Below are 20,013 nucleotides of genomic sequence, written 5' to 3'. Positions count from 1 at the left end.
AGACACATTGGTACTTATTCCAAAACAAGGGTATTTGAATATATCATTTAAGGATAAAGAAACTGAGGCAAAAAGGATTTAAATAACAGGTAAATATGCAAAGCTGGCAAATAATAGACGTGGGGATCACAGACTGACATTCTGAAATTTATAATACGGTGTATTTTTCTCTAATAAGAGACACTCCAGGTAGCCCTCAACTTTTTTTTACCCTAATAAACTGAAGATGTAGATGAAATCATTTGAAGAAATCAACTGAAAATGAATTCATTTATTGACAATCTTATGACATACGTAATTTTTAAGAAAACTAAGGAAGAAAAGGGCTTTTGATGAGTTGGTTACAAAAAGAATTCCAAAAGTAAAAAAAATGCAGGTATTAAAAATAATTCTAGAATAAGCTATTTCCTTTGTCTCTTTCCCCTACTTAAAAAAAAAAAAAAAAGCCCTTGGGAAAGTTTGGCGAAATTAGACAAAGTGAAGTCAGAGCTGCAGTGACCTCACAGGAAGCCCAGTTACTCCCGGCTGCCCAGGGCTCTGACACGGGCTGAGACTCCCTTTTGACCCAAATGACAAGAGCCACCGGGGCTGGATCATTGGCAAATTCTTACCTTTCCCCTTCACTGCAAATAAGATCAGATCGCATTTCTTTCGAGTTTCCTCCACTCCCCGCCTCCCTGATCTCTTTAAAAGAGGAAGTAGAGAAGATAAATGTACTCTTCATCACCTGAAAAGGAAGACAAAACGGCTTCAACTCCGCTTTGAATAAAATCTTTCCAAGAACTTTCTTCAGAGATTTTCCTGTGAGTACTTGGAACCTGCTGGCTGGTGCTTGGGAAATGAGTTGTAAGTTCTTTCTCTTTAGGGAAAGGCAGGCAAAGCTGAGAAGAGCAGGATCACTGTTTTCCTAAAATGAAAATCAGCCCTTCCCTGTGAATATGCAAGCTCACATTTCAATGCCAAATTGATTTCAGCATTTTGCATGAACTCCTCAAACATATGTGTATGCAGGACATGTGTGTGCTTTTAAGACCATGAAGATTTTTCAAGTTGTTGATGAAATGTAGACTTTTATCATTTTAACACTGTAGTTGATTTTTTTTTTTTACTAATTATACCTGCTTAATTGAAATTTCTTTAAGGTTCAGTTTATCTTAAAATTGCATTTAGTAACATACAGTGAGACTGTCAGCTTCATTGTGAAGAAACTTGCTGCACTGCCTTTAGTTGATGATTTTTAAAATGAAGTAAAAATACTATAATTCTTTTAATCTTCATATTTCATGCCAGCATTTACAAAATCTCTCTAGGATATATTCTAAGTCTCCAAAAAGGACATAATATAAGATACTTAAATAAGAATATTTGTGATCCAGTCTATATATGTTCAATGACATAAAAAAAAAAAAGCAATGGATTACATACCCAGATAACAAAATGGCATGTCCTTACTGGTTCTGAAATGACTAAACTTTGCTTCTACAATGAAGGAAAGTACATAATATAGCAATACTCACCCACAAAACTCGGAGACACCTATTTTTTTTTCATAGAAAAAGTTCATTTGTGTAAAATAACTAGCAAAAAATGAGAGCTAAGAGGCGTGCCATGTGGAAGAACAGAACAGAACAGATAAGCCACAGCCACACTGTGACTCAGAGCTCTGGAAATTAGTCACAAAATGACTTTGTGTAACAGAAGATAACATGAATTTAGAGGCAGAACCCAAGCAGGAAGGGTCTGTATAAAAGGCATGGTGTTTACATCGGAAGGACAAAGTTATGAAATACTGAGATATTTGAAAATGTTTGAACCTAATCTTTTATTGAAAAAAGGAAAGATTATTTTGAATTCATTGCTTTGGTGCATGATTATTTCATGGTGTTTAATAAGTATGTTTTCTACTTTTTAATGCATAGAAAGTTTCTGAAACTTATTTTACTAGAAAATATGGCAATAAATTAACATGAAATAGTAGGGATAAATTGAAACTGAAGGTATGAACAGAAATAGAGATAATTAATATAACAAAATAATACCTTAAAACCAAAATAAACTCTTTAATTGCCTCCAGTTGGTCTTTCATGAAATCAAATTTGTCATAGATGGCCATGGAATCTAACTGGCAATTTTAATGATGTGTATATGCCACTGTTTGGTTTTTCCCTCTATTGTGCATGTACTGGACAAGTTTCTGTTTTAATTTGTTTTATTTTTCTTGAAGGTATAGTCTAACATCTTGTAGGATTTGTGTGGTTTCCTATGATTAGTTCCAAAGTATTAGAATTGTGGCTGTCACTCAAATTAATTACGCCATCAACTTGTGCTAGATGATCTGATTGTCCTTAAACCTACGCTTCATGTTAATTTCGTAAGTGTTTTGGCAAGACTTTTCTACTATAAGCATTAATGTTAAATATTAAAATGATAACAAAAGGAATGAGAAAATGCTATAAATTTGTTTTCATAATTTACCTCTTCTTTAAGAATTCTTAAAGAATTAATATAATAATTATATAATTATATAATGATAATTTAATTAATTACTATAATTTAAACGTTAAAGGTCTATTGACAGAATGACATACTATTAAAGAAATCAGAGCAAACTCAAAAGCTCAATATATTTCCAGAATATCCAAAAAAATCCCAACGATTACTAATTAGCTGTAATCCTGGCTGATTAACTTAAGTGTCACAAGCTTTAAGACAAATTTCAGCTGATATTTCTACCAAATAATAAGAGAAATATAAAATAATCATCCTTGCCCACAACTCCCCCAATAAAATCAGAAAGGGAGAGACAATACAGAAGGTGAAAAAATGATTCACAATAGGATTTTCCCCGAAAGTCTCACTTACTAGGTTAAATGAAACAAGTTGAATGGCAATGTAGATCAAACGAATTAATCCCATCACCAATATAATTAGTTATGTAGAGATGACCTAATAATTTTATTGCAATCTCATTCATCCATTACAGAAAAAAGGCTTTTCCAGTTAGCTGCCCTTTTTGTGTTTCATTAACTCATTTGAGGAATTACAGTTTTCAGGGATTAGTTCTTCAAAATAGAAAGTATGTCTTTCAATGCAGAAGTATCAAAAGTAGATTCTGCTATCTTTTATGGAAATATAAAACCAAAATATCATTCTTTGTGTTACCATGCAGATTTAGAGCAATCTAATTTCGACAAACTAGGTGGCTGTTGTATTCCTTGTTTCAGAAGTCAGATCTCACCAAAATAAGGGAAAAGTTCATGTTTTTCTAACAAGTTCTTTTCATCCTAGCCTCTATCTCATTACTCTTTGATCCTCAGTGACTGCTTTCTTGTTATTGCCAATAAACTCCGGGGATGCAGCTTTCTGTATCCAGCTCTCCTATCTACATTTTCCGAGGAGTGTGTGCTGCATTGTACCAGAGCCCAAGATTCCACTACCTAATGGCTGAGGGCAATTTATCACTTGGCCTTCCTTCCTTCTTTTCATATCCTACAAGTAGCCAGAAACACCAGGTCCTTATCAAATCTACTGTTTTCAACACTGTTCACACCTCCCTTTGGAATCCTTTGTTCTCTCTTAAATGGAAAAAATAAATTTCAAAAACAAACAAAAGGGTACCATGATCAATAAAGCAATCCTAATGCTGCAACAGTTCTGGCCCCGTTGTTCCATCTAGTAGACAACACAGCTCCCGAAACACTTAGAATTATTATAAGGAATTCCTCCATTCTACAATGATTGAATAAATACCATATTCTATCTACTTGCAGTGAACTGTTTCAACATTGGGAATGTGAAAATATCTACCAATAAAAAACTTTATAAAAACATGAATAGAATTTTCATTACTGTTCTGTGACTATTTCTACCCATGCCCTAAATCTTATACTAATGACACTATATAAGAGTTATCTTACTCCTCATTTCACAAGACTTTAAAGTAGAACAAATCTAAGAAATCTGATGTCTCCAAAATGATAGTAATGTTTTTGGATAAATGATGAATATTTGCTTTACCAGCACCAAGTTTCTGTTTGAACAGTGAAAATAATTACTGTCAATATATTTTTTAATGAATGCAATTATGGCCACTAGGTTGTACATTTTGAAATAATTAAAATGCTGAACTTCATGGTATTCTAATTTAATTACATCAGAATCACAATGCATATTTTATATGGTTTGAATATTATTGAGACATGCTTTGTGGCCCTGAATATTTTCTAAATTAGAAAATACCCTGCATGTACTTTGAGTATGTATATGACACTTTTGTGAAAATGAAATAGATAAATATCAATTATATCAAGTTCATTCAGATCAAATCTTTATACTTTTATCAAATGTGTTTGCATCCTTTTTTATTTAGCATTGGCAATTTGTTGTTAATATCTCTGTGATTGATGACCTTACTTTCCAGTTTGGCAGTGTTTTCATTTACCATTTGTGTTATATTTATTTTTTAATATTTAAAAAAGATTATTTTTATTGGAAAGACAGATCAGGTTTTAAGAGAGGAGAGACAGAAAGGTCAGGAGCCAGGTCTCCCACACAGGTACAGGGGCCCAAGGTCTTGTGTCGTCCTCCACTGCTTCCCCAGGCCACAAGCAGGGAGCTCGATAGGGAGTGGAGCAACTGGGACAAAACTGGCATCAATATGTGATGCCGTCACCTCCTTTGAGGGGATTTAGCCACTGAACCATCATACTGCATCTCATGTGATATTTAATATGCTCAGGTTTTAATTATTACCACATTTTTATATATTGGCTCTATCATCTCATAACTTTTTTGTTTTATTTTGGACTGAGTATTATACAAATTATCATTTTATCTCCTTTATTTGCTTATTTGCTGTAATCCTATAGTTTATTTTAGTGATTGCTTTGGAGTTTAGATTAGTCATCTGTGATTTATCCTCATTTATATTCAAGTGATATCAAGCCATTTTTGTAGTATTTTTGTAAGAAAACTTGAAACAACAAAGTTAATTTATTTTTCAAACTGGTGTGTAGTAAATTTTATTTTTATGTGCAGTTTTATTACTTAAGATTTATTTACTTTGAAAATCAGAGTTACAGACAGAGAGGGGGATAGACAGAAAAATCTGCCATCCACTGCTTATTTAAAGGAAAAGTACATTTTCCATGCTCTACTTTATGGCTCAATGTTTTAAACTAGTCAACAAAGATTACCAAACACTTTATAGCCTTTCTTGACCGGTGTCTGACATCCCATTTTTTCTCTGGGCTAGTGACTTCTCTTGAGTCTCAGTATTATATGGCTTTAAATTCTTTCCTTAGATATTATCATTTCCCCATTCAGAAAACAGAAACTGCTGGAGGGCTGCTTCAGGGTTGCTTTATTGGTAAAAAGTAAATGGTTAAAGATACCATGGCTGGCTGTCCAGAGATGGTCTTCAAGAATGTATATGGAAGAGATATCCCTACATATGGATTAGCAAGCCAGAGGGAGCTGACAGCTTTCTTCAGATCTCCCAGGAGCTTACATATCAACATAAAAGATGCATCTGAGAAATGCTTAACTTATCTATGGAAAAAGGGTAGTAGTTATGTTCAAAGGAGTGTTGAGCACTTTTGTTCCCCAAGAAGACAAGATAGGTGTAGGAGATAAGATATTCTATGGATAAATACATGTCTTGAGAAGAACAGGCTATCATTTTACACACCAAAATCCTTTTCAGTTATATCAAAAAATTTAAATAAGTAATATTCAAAGCTAGAAGTAACTATATCCTCTTTTTGCATATCAAATTCTTTGTAAGACACAAAAATATACAATGTGATACATCTTAAACATTTGTAAGCCAATCTAAAAAGATTTCTAGTAGCTAGTAAAAAATCAGATCTGATCTACATTCTCACATATTACAATGAAAGTGAACGTTGAAAAAATATTATCTGTTCTTTGATTATATGCTTATGTGTTAGATAACATTTTTATAAGGTGGGAAAAAAAGAATGACAATTTAACTGCTCTGTGTAAAAATGCAAAATATTGAGCATTTACTAGGAGGAAAATGGGTAAAAAAGAATTACTGATTGGACGCTGTGGATAAAACAAAGTGAGTGGCAACAATTGTCTGTCCTTTCCGGACCATGGTTCTCATGCTTTTAATTGTCCAGACATTTCACTGCTTCATGGAAGTGGCCCAACAGCAACCTACTAATGGTCCCTGAAGGAACATGACTCAGCTGCCTCGTGTTCCTTGCTTCATAGAATGATTCAGAGAGGTTGAACTCAAGGTGTCATCCAAGCAGATGGACATAGTCACCACCAAGCTGCAGTTCCAACCTTGAACCAAGTCTGATCCCGGGGGGACTTTCTTTTTAAAGCTTTCATTTACTTACACTTTGAATAGTAGGAACTCTGGTCTACACAATGAACTCATTAATGTATTTATTCTTGAAGGAAATGCTCCTGTTTTAAAACCATACATCACAGCCCCATGTGTGAGAGAGAAACACATTTTTTTTCTTTTTCTTTTTTTTTAAGCAGTGAAATTGTTACACTGTAAAATACAGATAAGCCTTGTGTTTGACTCATGAGCTCATAATAAGTAATCCTCCAGAAAATTATGACTTCCTGTAACAAGGGTCAAATCTTAAAGAAGCTTCCCACTAAAACAGCCAATCTTTTAGTAATCAAGTTTACAGTCAGTTCAGTCTGCAGTAGAGAGGAAAGAGGAGAGTTTGACTTTTATTGTTATTTGTAAGTCACTATTTTCATATTAATGAGTTCATCAAGCACCAAATAATTTGGTTCAGTCTGCCAGTTTCATCTATGCATACTTTCGAAGTACACTGTAAAGATTTCATTCTCCTGTAGCTAAAAGAAAGATCATTTAGGCATTGTTTAAATGTAAAAACAGTTTTAATAACAAAGTTTTGGCTTGGGCTTTGGATAATTAATTTAATATTCTTATTCCTTAAGCACCCTTCAAGCTAAAAGTATTTTAAAATGATGAATAGCTTGTTAGGTGAAGAAAAACAGAAGACACAGTTTATCTTTGGCCACTAAAAAAAGGGGGGAAATAGCAGAAGTGGCTTAAATAATGAGGTGATTTATGATCCCACATCATTCAAGAACAAAGTAGGAAGCCTTGAGACTGGTGATTGGAGCCTCTGAGTTCCTTAGATATTCTTATTGTCATCATTCACCACACAGTAATTTTATTTCAAAGTTATTTTCAGTCTTGCAAGATGGCTGCTTCAGCCCCAGGCATTGCATGCAAGTGGGACACATGAATGGGAATATCGTGATTCTACCTTGTAACTGTGTTGAAAACAAAAATCACTTTCATTTTCATGTCTTACCCTTGGAAGACAACATGCTTTCCCTATTCTCATGTTGGACAAAGGCTTATTATGTAGAAATAGCTAAATCAATCACTGGAAAAGAAATTAAATCATTCTGATTTGTGTAGACTAATAAAGATTTATTACTGAGATCTGGATTTATGAATGAGTTAAGGAGTCTGCCAATTATGCCAAGGGTCAGAAAACGGTTGTTTCATTAACAAACAAGCTGACCAAAGTAACAGCACAAAAATTAAGTAAATGACAAAAATACAAGTGCTTGTCTTTCCCAATTTTCTCCATAAATATGAGTTTCTGTTGATTTAAAATAATACATATATATTTTTGTGTACAGTTTTTTAAATTTATGATCCTCTGACTTTTCTCACATAACCTTCCAGTCATCACCACTGCCAATTTAACCTTCTGTAATAGAACATCTGGAACACAGAAGTGCTTCTATATCAAATAATTGTATAATGTTGGAAACCCAAAATTAGTTACAACTTTCATTTTCTCTTTCTGTTAAATGAAACATGGATGTGCATTTAGCCATCTACGTTTGTGGTTATTATCACTATTACTGTTTTACAAAGCAACTTTGAACACTTTGGGGTGTATCCCATTGGAACATAAAATCAGCAGGAAGAGGTAAACTCCCCCTGCCCATGAGTGACCCAGGAGGAGACAGGCTACCTGAAGAAAGGCACACAGGCTCAGGGCAAAGGCCCGGGACGTGAGAGCAGGACTGGAGGGAGTGGGAACATGGGGAAAGGCTCCAGGCACACAGGCAATGGGAAAGAGGCCTGACCGCCTGGGTCTCACCTGCTTCTCACTTCTGCAGGCACACAGGCAATGGGAAAGAGGCCTGACCGCCTGGGTCCCATCTGCTTTTCAGTTCTGCTTTTGCTGCAGGGTCTCAGAGTCACGTTGCTTTGCTTCCTGCAGCTGAGGTCAGGCTGGTTCCCACTGGTCACAGCGAAGGGAGCTGCTCCGGCCGCCTGGGGGCGCCATCTCTTCCTTTCTGAGCTTACTGGCACCCTTATGCACATATTTGAACAAAGATGTTCTCATGTATAACAAAATATTAGCTGTTTATTAAGCAATAAGCCATTTCTTTATTCCTTTTTTTTACTGGTGCTTGTCAGATTTCTTCTCATTTGATGGACATTTCCTCTGTCGTTTCCCCATTCTTGCTCTTTAGAGGTCCCTTCCCAGATATCTGCCACAATCTTCATGCTCAGCTCACAGAGTCACTAGGTGAATTATGTTTATTTATATTTCCAAAAGCACTTGGGAGCATGCTCCCTATGAGATGTTTTAGAATTGCATGCTAAATAATTATCTATTTTTTTCAGAAAAGCAGAGTAACACAAGGAATGGAGAAGAGGAGGTAGGAGAGAGATGGGGGGGGAGAGGTAAAGGAGAGGGGAGGGGATAAGCCAGAGATCCTTCATACATTGGTTCCCTCCCCAAGAGCTCACAACAGCCAGGCCTGAAAGCAGCCTGAAGCCTAGAGCCAGGAACTCCGTCATGGTCTTCCTACATGGGTGGCTTGGGCCGTTTTCCATTGCCTTCTCCAATGCATTAGCAGGAAATTGGTGCTTCAGTATAGAATGTAAGCAACAAAAACAGCAGCTTAATGTGCTGTGCCACAACATTGGCCGAATAGAGAAACTGCATCTATTCCACTGAAACAGTGATAATCCATTGTGGATACTTACATTTTTATCTCTAGTACAAATTGCTATACTGAGCCTCCAATTTCAGGGCTCCTCTGGAAAGTTCACAAATATTCCCAGATGTTCCATCATCCTCACCTTGAATTCATCACCTCTCTGAGGCATGTCCTTCTCTTGGTCTCCTCACCTCAGAGCTTGGAATGGCACGTGGATCCCTTTGTCTAAGGCAGTTTATACTTGTCCTTGATCCCTTGTGTTCCCTAACCTATCAACATTTAATCACAAAATTCTCTTCCATTTTCATTTTAGTTTTTCATAAATCAGGCCACATAGCAGAGGTAGGAATAAACTAAATCTATTTAATTTAAAGTTATTATAATTCTAGAAATTATATTAAGAGTTCACGATGCCATAGATACTTTTGAATGAATAATTAAACTGATAATTGTGAAAATTATTTATAATCAAATCATTAAAAATACACAAGGAAATAATTTGTGAGTGCAGGTATTACTCTGTTATTGACAGTTTGAAACAAACTGGACATTGTATCAAGACAGGTACCTGTAAAACACATCTCAGTCCATGATTTGTGATAACGTATAATTCAATCAGATACATTAAAACACTCATAGAATGAATTTTGGAAGGACCATTGGAATTCCTTGAAAAACTGTATAGTGTTTTAGAGGTTCCACAGTCAATGTGAGCTAAGACTCTTAACATGTAAACCACTGAGATCATTGCTAGGCAGCTGCAGTGGTGAACTCTCATGGTTTGACTTCATGTCCGACTCCACACCGCGCCTCTTCCTGCAGCTCAGTAATTGACCTAAGTCTGTACACTTCTCCCCACCCGTTTGCAAAGCAAATGCTGGTCTGACTCCATTATTGTCCATTCAGTAGCATTTGTGGAGTGGATTTAAAGTACAGAACATGAGCAAGATTTGGGGTTGGAGAGAAGAGGAAGGAATAAATAATTAGTAAACAATTATAATCTTCTCTAATACAATATCAACACAACTGATGTCTATTATAGAGCCATAAAGTTTCAAATAATTTTTGCTTATGCTTGTTTTAAAGTTCTCCAGGATCTTTTTATTTTTTAAAAATATCTATTGAAAAGATAGCGTGACAGAGACAAAGAGATCTTCTAGCTACTGGTTCACTCCCTAAATGACCACAATGGTCAGGACTGAGTCACACAGAAGGCAGGAGCCCAGAGCTCCAGCGAGTCACTCATATGGGTGTCAAGTACTCCCCCGGGCCCCAGTACTCAGACTGTCCTCCACTGGTTTTCCCAGCACATAAGCACAGAGCTTGAATGGAAACAGAAGGTGGAATTTCAACCAGCACTCTAATATGAGATGTTAGCATTGCAAGCGGTGGCGTAATATGCTTTATCACAACTCTGTCTTCTGTTTTTAATTTTTGAAATCGAACTTTTTTTCTTTTACTGGTTTTAATTTGTCCATTTGTTTTGTACATATTTATTGAGTTTCCATTAGCTACCAGAAAGAACAGACATAATTCTTGCATTTATAGAGCTACCTTTTTACAAAAAAGACAGACAGTAAACAAAAAGAAATATAATGGATAATAGTGAAACAAATACAATGTTTTAAAATGGCCAAAGAGGATAAAATAAAACCATGTGATTTTGTTTTACTTCCTCAAAAATGGATTTTCTCAAAAAAATACCATGTTTTAAAATAAGATTTATTTATTTGTCTGAAGGATAGAGGGTCAGAGAAAGCTGTTTTATTCCCCAAATGACCCCAGAGGCCAAGGTTGGGACAAGCAGCAGCTTGGAAGACCATCTGTGTCTCCCATGTGGGTGACAGGGATCAAGCACTTGGGTAATACATTGCTTACCTAGGCACATCAGCAGGCAGCAGGACACAGAGCAGCGCAGCAGATGCTGAGACTGTACTCTGATACGGTATGTGGGCTTTGCAGCTAGTGGATTAAGCTGCAGCCTCACAACATTAGCAGCTGAGATGGCACCACTAGAGCACAGATTTGATACAGATTTCATATTTTGCCCTATCCTTCATAGGTTTAATTCAGGGCATGATTCCAGAAGTGAAGGGGAAAGGACGACTCTGAGAGGTGTGTTTTTCCTGCTTCATTTCTTTTCCTTGTTGTTGTTGTTTGTTTGTTTTTACCTGAAAGGCAGAGTTGCAGAGATATGAGAGAAAAGGGGAAAGTCTTCACTCCCCAGATGGTCCCTAAGACTAGAGCTGGGCTGATTGAAAGCCAGGATCTGAGTTACCCATTAAGGTCATGGACTCAAGGACTTGAGCCATCCTCCACTGCCTTCGCAGCCCATAGGCAGGAAGGTGGATTGTAATTGGAGCAGCCTGACTCAGACTGGCACCCATATGGATGCTAGGACCACAAGCGAAGGCATAAGCTGTGACACCATGGTGCCGGCAGGATGTGAGTGGGTTTTAACACAGAATTTCTTTGCTACTACAACAGGAAATGTCTGCCTATTTTGTCTGTCTACCTATTTCCTTATTAGCAATTATGACAGCTCATTTTCTTCAATCTTATGAAAAATATTACATGTTTCAGCACTTAGGATATTTATCATATACGTTTATTAGGTAAAATTGTTAGGAAAATTCAATTTCAAAATAAAACATCTGAGTATTTTTATAGATAGCTTACATAACAAACTGACTGGCATTAAAATGATTCTCTAATTGCTGGCTATAAGATTTGACTCCCAGGGCTTTCTTCTGTGTAACATGTGGCTTGAAATCACAATGGAGGAATGAGGTTAGAGAAGAGATTTGGCAAGAGGAGCTCTTTTCCCTGCCAAATTGTTCCTTTCGTATTTGAACTACAACAGACATTTTTTATTAGAAGATTAAGAATAGTTGTTTTCCCAAAACAATTGTGCCTACTTAAGAAACAAGCACAAAATGTTAAATAAACAAAAACATAAATTGGGCAAGCTGTATACTCGCAATTTCTAGCTTTTCTCCAGGAACATGATAGACTATGACCAGTTCTATTCAGGCTTAGTTTATATGCATCACAGGAACAGACTGAGGGAGTCTATAGCTTGGAGTTGGCATTCAAATTAGAGCGTAGAGGCTCAGGCTGATAAATTTGCTTCTGCCTTCTGATAAAGGGCAAGTCACCGTCACTTCTGGAATAAATTACTAACCAAACTAAAGGCCCTTCTTTGGAAGATGAGAGGCTTTCTGCTCTGATCTGTGAACTGTGACTCCAGAAAATTTCATGTGTTGAAGCCTTAACTGCCCAAGTGACTATATGTGTAATACAATGAGAAGTCATTAAGATTAAGATGAAATGAGATCATAAATATTTAGCCTAGTACATTGGCAACCTTGTAAGAATAGAGAGGTAGAAGTAGAGAAGGAGGGAGAGAGAGAGGGAGAGAGAGGGAGACTTTTTCTCTTTGTGAATCTGTACACAAGGAGGAAAGGCTTAAAGAAGATATTCACCGTCTTCCAGTCAGGCAGAGAGCCCTCACCAGGAAGTAGTGAGCCAATCTTCACCTTGGAATTCTTAGCTTGGAAAATAAATTCCTATTAAGCCACCCAGTCTGTGTTATTTTGTTAAAACACTATTAGACTTAACTCCTATAAGCTTTAAGCACAGTATCTCTTAGTCACTCACATGTTTAATATACACGATGCATTTCGAGTGTTGTTGGCTGCTTTAGAGTGGAAGCAAAGGAAGACACCTTGAAAGGCATCTGATTCATCATCCTTGCTAGAACCCAAATCTGGACTAGTTCATGGAAAGATTTCTACCTTACGTATTTACGAGTTGTTTTGTTTTATTTCTTTGCTCACGCCACATTCAGAATTACAAAAACTGACCCTATCAACATTATTCAGAATATAATACCATGGTAACAAAAAGTGTGTTTTTCAAATTCTCACTTATATTTTTAATTAAAACAAAGCATACTAACCAATCTATACATCCATGTATAAGTATGCTTCTTAAACCAATACTTAAATTTTCTTTCACTATCATTATTTATTAAAAAAATCACAGTATAGAATATCGTTCAAAGACAATAAAGCTTCAGGATCAAATATAATTACTCTGTCTTTTAATAGCTCTTTTTGGGGACAATTTATCGTTTTGGGTATTTCTTCCTCTTTAGCAAGTATAAAATATAAATGATGAAAACAATATAAAACAGATTCAATAATGGAAACTTCCTTTGGCACTATTAGTGTTGACATATTGCAATTTAACCACCCAATGTTAACAAAATGACATTTAAGGAAGGATCTAAGCAAACAATACACCTATAGTAAGAAAATCAATCTCAATGCAACATTTGATCAAAGGAGAATTGCCTCATCTTAACAGTTACTTTTAACTGAGATTATTTTTTATGTGTGTGAATGTATTGCTTCTATTTCTTGTAAAGTTTGGAGAAAAAAGAAAACATGATTCTGGGGAAACATTCAATTCCTTCTTAAAGACATTCCTTTGCTAAGCTTTATTCTAATCTCTTCATTCAAGCGAGCTCATTTTATTAAACTTCTGTGAACTCTTTCAAGGTGTAAGCGGTAAACTCCAGGTTTTCTAAGGTTTACAGCCTATGTCACTCTCAAATGTAGTTATTCAGGTCTGGACAGCATTCCAGTTTCTAGACACATGTGCCAGACTGATGTAGGAATATTTTCATAGTAACAAAGGTAGTAAGTGATGAAGTAGTTTCAAAACTGGAAAGGCAACGTACCTAGGCATCTTGGTCTAAAATTATAAAAATAATCATAGTAAAAGCTTACATTGATTAATAAATTCTAATCAGGAACTCAGAGAAAGTTGTTATTATGAACATGCTTTGTTGATATTACCCTACCATTGTCTTCACGTCAAAATTAAAACAGTATTTCAAGAGAATCCAGAATGCGGATTTGACTAAGTGGTTAAGATGATCACATCCCATTTCAAAGAATGAGTTTGAACCAGGGCTCCCTTCCTGTTTCAGTTTCTGTTGATGGAAATCCTGGGAAACTGCAGATGGTGGCTCAAGTTCTCAGCTCCCTACCACTCACAGGAGAGATCTAAATTGGGTTCCTGGATTAGCCCTAGTAATTACAAATATTGGGAAAATGCACCAGTGAATATAAGCTCTGTAGCTCAAACAAATAAGAAATAAGAAAATAAAATATCTCATGAGAAATAAACATAGGGAGAGATACATACTAAAATAATGTAAATTAAATTTCCTGCATTTGATTTTGGTCTCTATTCCATGAACCTTGCTAATGTCAAAAATGCTCTGGAATAAACTGGAATAGGATCTGGTTTTTGGTTTGCTGCTTACTAGCCATGTAGGATATTGATGTTGGGAAATCAAGCATGTGCTTCTAACATAAATGCAATATACATGTTCAGCTGGCTGTTCCACATTATTGTCAAGATCTAGTAAGAGACAAGAAACCACTTTAGAAAATAGCAAGTTACCATGAAAAATATTTTCTATCTGTACTTCTAAGATCAGTTCTTAAATTAAATGTGGTCCAAATGCCTTATAGCCAGGAATTCATGATATTTTAACTTAATTTTATGTTGTAGATAAGTAATCTTGATGTCAAAATAATGTCTGTGGTGATGGTTTAATATTCCAAGAATGAGGGATCCAGAGAGAACGTTAATAAAGTGATAAATAAGGCTCTGTGTTAACTTGTTAGAATCTGGTATGCAGCAAATATGCAGTTATCCAGCCTGTAGAGCTCCTCTGGGAAGCTGCCCAAATATTTGCATCTCCACAATGTATTTACTAAGAAAATATTCTTCTCCTGAGAAAAATCTGGCTCTCAGATAACTCCCTGAGATTAGGGAAATTCTCCATCGTGGGGCAAGAATTGAAAATCTGTCAAGAAGTTTTGTTTTAACTAAAGCCTACTTCAAAATCCAAAGTTGTTGTGGACATTCTTGAATTTCGAGTGAACACTACTAATCAACAGTGAACTTAAAGCCCGAAGAGGAGACCTCTGTTACAGCCTCTGCAGTGTGTCTCCCTCCCCCAATTCTAGTTGCATTCTGATATTTTCTTTTATGTCGTTCATTTTACTTGATACTTGTCTGCTTTAAATTCATTCAAAATGGAAAACAGAAGAAGAAGAACACGGGTTAAAAATAAAAGACTTCTTCATTCTGTGGGCAGCAGGATGACATCCCCCGTGGATCAGCTAAATCGAGTGCATAGAGGTAATAAACACCGGGGCTGTAACAACATTAGCCACTGCTGGGCAGAAAATTGAATGATTTTTGAAGGTTTTCTTCAAGTTCGTTTTTATTTTCTATTTGTCAAGTTTTGTCTTGCATGCCTTTCGTTGGTACCCTATAAATAAAGAAGTAGCCAAAATACAATTTTCTCTTTCAGACTTGGCAGAGTACTCAAAGTCCATAGGTATTACTTGTAAAACTTTAAGAACAGAAACATTCACTAGTATGTGATAAAGACAATCGGAAATTGGAAGTTTGATTTACATAAATACCTTGTAAAACATGCATGAATACAACATGTGATTTTTCTAGATGGTAAAATCTGCATATACTCCGAAATTTATGATAGAATAAATCGGTCACTGCTCATCAGTTGTATCATGCTTCTCCCAAAATCTAGTATCAATGATATCATCCTGTTCTTGGTATCTCCCACCCTACCTGTGTTTTCTGACTCATTGGATCACACCATAAATTCTTACCCACATCATATCCACTGTCAATCTCCAGTGACTTATTCTCCTCCTATCATTAATACCAAATTGCCAAAATATTTCAATTGCAATGTATTTGGCTCCACAAGATTTGTTTGACAGTGAAATCTACACTGATACACATTGCATGGGGTAGTCTAGCAACTCAGTCTCCATACCTAACCAAATCAGAATAAAATAATTTCTCAGGTCCTAAACCCTTTCCAAGTTAGTGCTATTTTTCTATTATATTTTTAATACTTGTTAAAGCACCTGAGATTACACTTTCAACATGGGATGAGCAATATGAGTCTTGGCTTTTACAAAACTAGCATAATGTTAAGCATTTAAATATCCATAGTACATCTAAAACAATGCTCAGCATTACTTGTGGAATTAATAGTAACTAACATTTTAAACTAGTCACCATTCTAATGCCCTGTCATTTAATGTTCATATGATAATATTGAATATGTTCTAGTACAATATCCATTTCATAGATGAGGCAATACATCCAGGGTATGTACACTGTCAAACTAATACAGCAAGTAAGTTACAGAACTCATATTTAAAGTATTACAATGTTACTTTGCATAAATTTTGTAGGGCCACAATAATAAAGTACCATAAGATGGCTTGGCTTAAACAACACAGAAGTATTTCTTACATTCTAGAAGCTGGAAGATTGACATAAAATGATCAATAGGATTAATTTCCTCTGAGGTCATGTTATTAGAGGAGGGTTGGTCTTTCCTCTTGTTAAAAGGACAGTGGTCACGAAATTCACTCCTAAGGATCTCATTTCTTTTAACTTGTCTATTAAAAAGCATTATTTACTGTAACATGTGGAGTTCCTAGAATTAGGACTTCAGTGTGGGTGGATTTTGAGGGGGCACAATGTAGCTTTAATTTCAATCCTCATCTTAACTGATAAGCAATTATTAGAAACAGAAACATGAGGAAGCAAACATAAAGCAATAGTGGGAAGCAAGAGTGTAAGAGATGGAGGGGGCATGAGGGAGGACAGGGGCAAGTAGTAGGTAAAGGGCAGAGAAAGAGGAGAAGGGAAGAAAGGAGGAACAAAACACTTGGAGTCATGGTGTGTGGCATTGCTTATATTGGCTTAATGGTTCTACATAAGAATGGTTTTTTTCAGCTACAATTGTCCAATGACTGACGAGGCAAACTAAAATCCCGTGGACAATTAGAAGAAGATATTTTCTAAGTAGTGCTGGAGAAAAATCGTCTAATTCCTTAGAACCAGTTTTGTATCATCGGGTGATCTTAAATCCTATAGTCACAAAAATGAAAGGAAATGAAACTAAGTGTCATTCAGCCTGAGGAAATTACACTCTCTTTCCAAGCCTCCGTTTTCTTAAGATGTGCATCATACTTCTTATAGGATGGGTTTTATTAAGGGGCCTATCATTGATGCAAAATCAATAGATGTTATATGAAAAAGTAAACATCCTGAAATTCTTCCCTTTTCTTTCCTCTTTTTGTCCTTCATACATTATTTCATTTTTATTTTTTAAGATTTATTTCATTTTTATTGAAAAGAAAGATCAAATTTAAAGAAAGAAGGAGAGACAAAAAAAATTTTCTATGCACTGGTTCACTTCCCAAATGGCAGCATGACCAGAGCTGAGCCGATGTGATCTCAGGAGTCAGGAACTTCTTTTGGGTCTTGCACATGGGTGCAGGGTCCCAAAACTTTGAGCTATTCTCCACTGCTTTCCCAGGTCATAAGCAGGGAGCTGTATGGAAAGCAGAGCATCCTAGACATGAACTGGTACCCATATGGGATCCGAGGGCTTCCAAGGTGAGGATTTAGCCATCATGTCAGGCCAATTTTATTTTTTATTTTTTGACTGAAAGGCAGAGAGACACAGACAGAGAAAGAAAGAAGAAATCAGTTGGTTCACTCACCAAAACACCTGCCTAAGCCAGGGCTGGCCGTACTGAAGGTAGAAGTCCAGAACTCACAAGGGTGGCGGGAATCCGAGCACCTGAGTCATGAGGGTGCACCTTAGTAGGTATACATTACCTCCCAGAGTGTACATTTTTATGAAGCTGGAATTGCAAGTACAACAGGGAGTAGAACTCACACACTCTGAGATGTGTTTGTCTCAAGCAGCATTTTAACCACTGAGTAAAATGCTGAGCCCTCTCTTGGTGAAATGATGACAAAGATACAGTTCCTGTGCCATGTCTTTAATACAATTCCATTTTGAAAGCATACAAGCACACAGTCTACAGATCTGAAATTAACCTGGAGAGGCATAAAAGCCAATATTACCTGTGTTTGTATAATTATGTGAGTAACATTATTAATTTGGGGAATCCATGAATCTTCTCTCCCTTATGTTATCTTTCTACTCAATCAATGTCATCAAGGTTTAACTCAAAAACTGCCCCTTTCTTTATAATTTAACTGGCAGCTCTCTGTACTTGATTTTTAAGTAGTATTATGGAAAAATAAATTCAATTTTACTTTAATTCTTAAAGACAAGTAAGTCAGCCTTCACCTGTTACAGGTTCCCATAAAGACTGTTTAACTGCAGGTAATAAATTGAAATAAATGACTAAAGCAAGTATTTTTTACTTAATCTGTCACAATACATCTTGATAGATTACATATGGCAAATGATATGTTAGTAAGATGTTTGGAAGAAAGCAGGTACTTAAGTGTGTCAAAAGAGGTTTAACTAATTCATAACATTAATATTGTAACTATAACCAGCTGCCTTATTCATCACCAGTCATGTGTTAAACATAAACTCCATTAAGCTGCAAAGATTATCAGCAAGTTACAAAATTTAGATTACTGACAATTTAGAAGGAATGCACATTGAAAAATGTTCCCTTTAAAATGATACTATAGAAGCAAGCCTTGTGGAGCAGAGGGCTAAGCGGCCAATCGGGACGCCAGCATCTCAAATCAGGACGTCTAGGACCAGGTCCTACCTGCATGTGTGATGCAGGAGAGATGATGGCCCCTGTAATGAATTTCTGCAAGCCAGGTGGGAGATCCACATGGAGTTTTGCAGTAAATCTGAAAATGGAAACTGAAGTTCCAATGCTCTTTTTAAAAATTATTTTTGCTATTCCAGGTGTTTCTATAAAACAGGTGTTTCTATAAAATGCATTTTTTTGCTTTCGTGATGTTGCACATGTGAAGTTTTGACACATATATTCTTTGGGAAATAAAATCTGTATAGTTAGCATGCCTATCACCTTTAGCATTTATCATCTCTTTGTAGTGACAATCTTCAAAATCCATAATATTTTAAAATACACAGTACATTATTGCTAACTATAATGAAACACCAGAACTCATTTCTTCTATCCAATGACAATTGCATACCCATTGATGAATTTCTTCCTATCATCTAGTGTTTGGTAACTGATTCTCTTTAGTTTTGTTGAGATCAATATTTTTAGATTCCACATATGAGAGAAATGATTGGGTTTCTGCCTTTGGCCTGTTTTACCAACTACAATGTAACCTGGGTTCATAAGTGTTGTTGAAAATGGGAGGGCTTTTTCTCCTTTTTTTCTGAATAGTATGCAAATTTGGATATATATCACATTTTCTTTATCCATCTATTTCTTGAAGAATACCAAATTGCTTCCATATCTTAGCGATTGCAAGTAATACTGCAAAAAACATGGGAGTGCAGATAACTCTACAACAAACTTATTTCAGTTCCTTTAGCAACAAACCCAGTAACGGGACCTTTGGATCAGATGGCAATTACATTTTTCATTGTTAGAGGAAATTATTTCATAATTGCAGCACTAATTTCACCTTCCATCAACAATGTGTACAGGTTCCTATTTCTGGGAGATAATTAGAGCAGCAATAAAAGGAAGTAGTATGGGATTATAACACAAAACATAAAATCAATAAATCTAAATTTACACTGATATAAAAAGATTTGGATCATTTAGGAAATGAAGGAGAGAAGTTAATTGTCTGATGTAGAACAACTCTAAATGACTTATGCAGCTACTCTCACTGACCTCAACATGATGGGATACTGTTCTCCCTTGTTTTAACTATGGGTTGCCTGTCAAGACTTCCTTCCAAAGAGAGCAGTATGAGAACCATATCACACACAAATCCTAGTATGTGGGACATCCTAACAAAACACTAGCTCAGTTTATGAAAACTCTTGAGGTCTTCAAAAACAGTCTTGAAAAGCGGAATAGCTAAGAAAGACAAAAAGAAAAAAAAAAAGGCAACTGAAATTCAGGGTGTATCCTGGGTGGTTCAGAAAACAACTGGGTTAAAGTC

The 20,013-nt window shown here is 35.9% G+C and overlaps 1 protein-coding gene across 2 annotated transcripts in view; it reads left to right on the top strand.

The window, feature by feature from the left end:
• Window positions 1-513: 513 nt before the first annotated feature.
• Window positions 514-20,013, top strand: part of TFPI (tissue factor pathway inhibitor) — a 56,927-nt gene continuing 37,427 nt past the window's right edge. For both annotated transcript variants that reach the window (XM_040971836.1, XM_040971837.1), the window contains exon 1: window positions 514-803. The gene's annotated coding sequence lies outside the window, so the exon portion shown is untranslated. The remainder of the gene's footprint in view (window positions 804-20,013) is intronic.

The sequence above is a fragment of the Ochotona curzoniae genome, unplaced genomic scaffold (genome assembly GCF_017591425.1).
Source record: "Ochotona curzoniae isolate NIBS_2020 unplaced genomic scaffold, NIBS_Ocur_1.0 contig_2210, whole genome shotgun sequence".
Lineage (NCBI taxonomy): Eukaryota > Metazoa > Chordata > Mammalia > Lagomorpha > Ochotonidae > Ochotona > Ochotona curzoniae.
The sequence above is the reverse complement of the archived record's forward strand: the minus strand, read 5'-3'. Positions and strand labels throughout refer to the sequence as shown.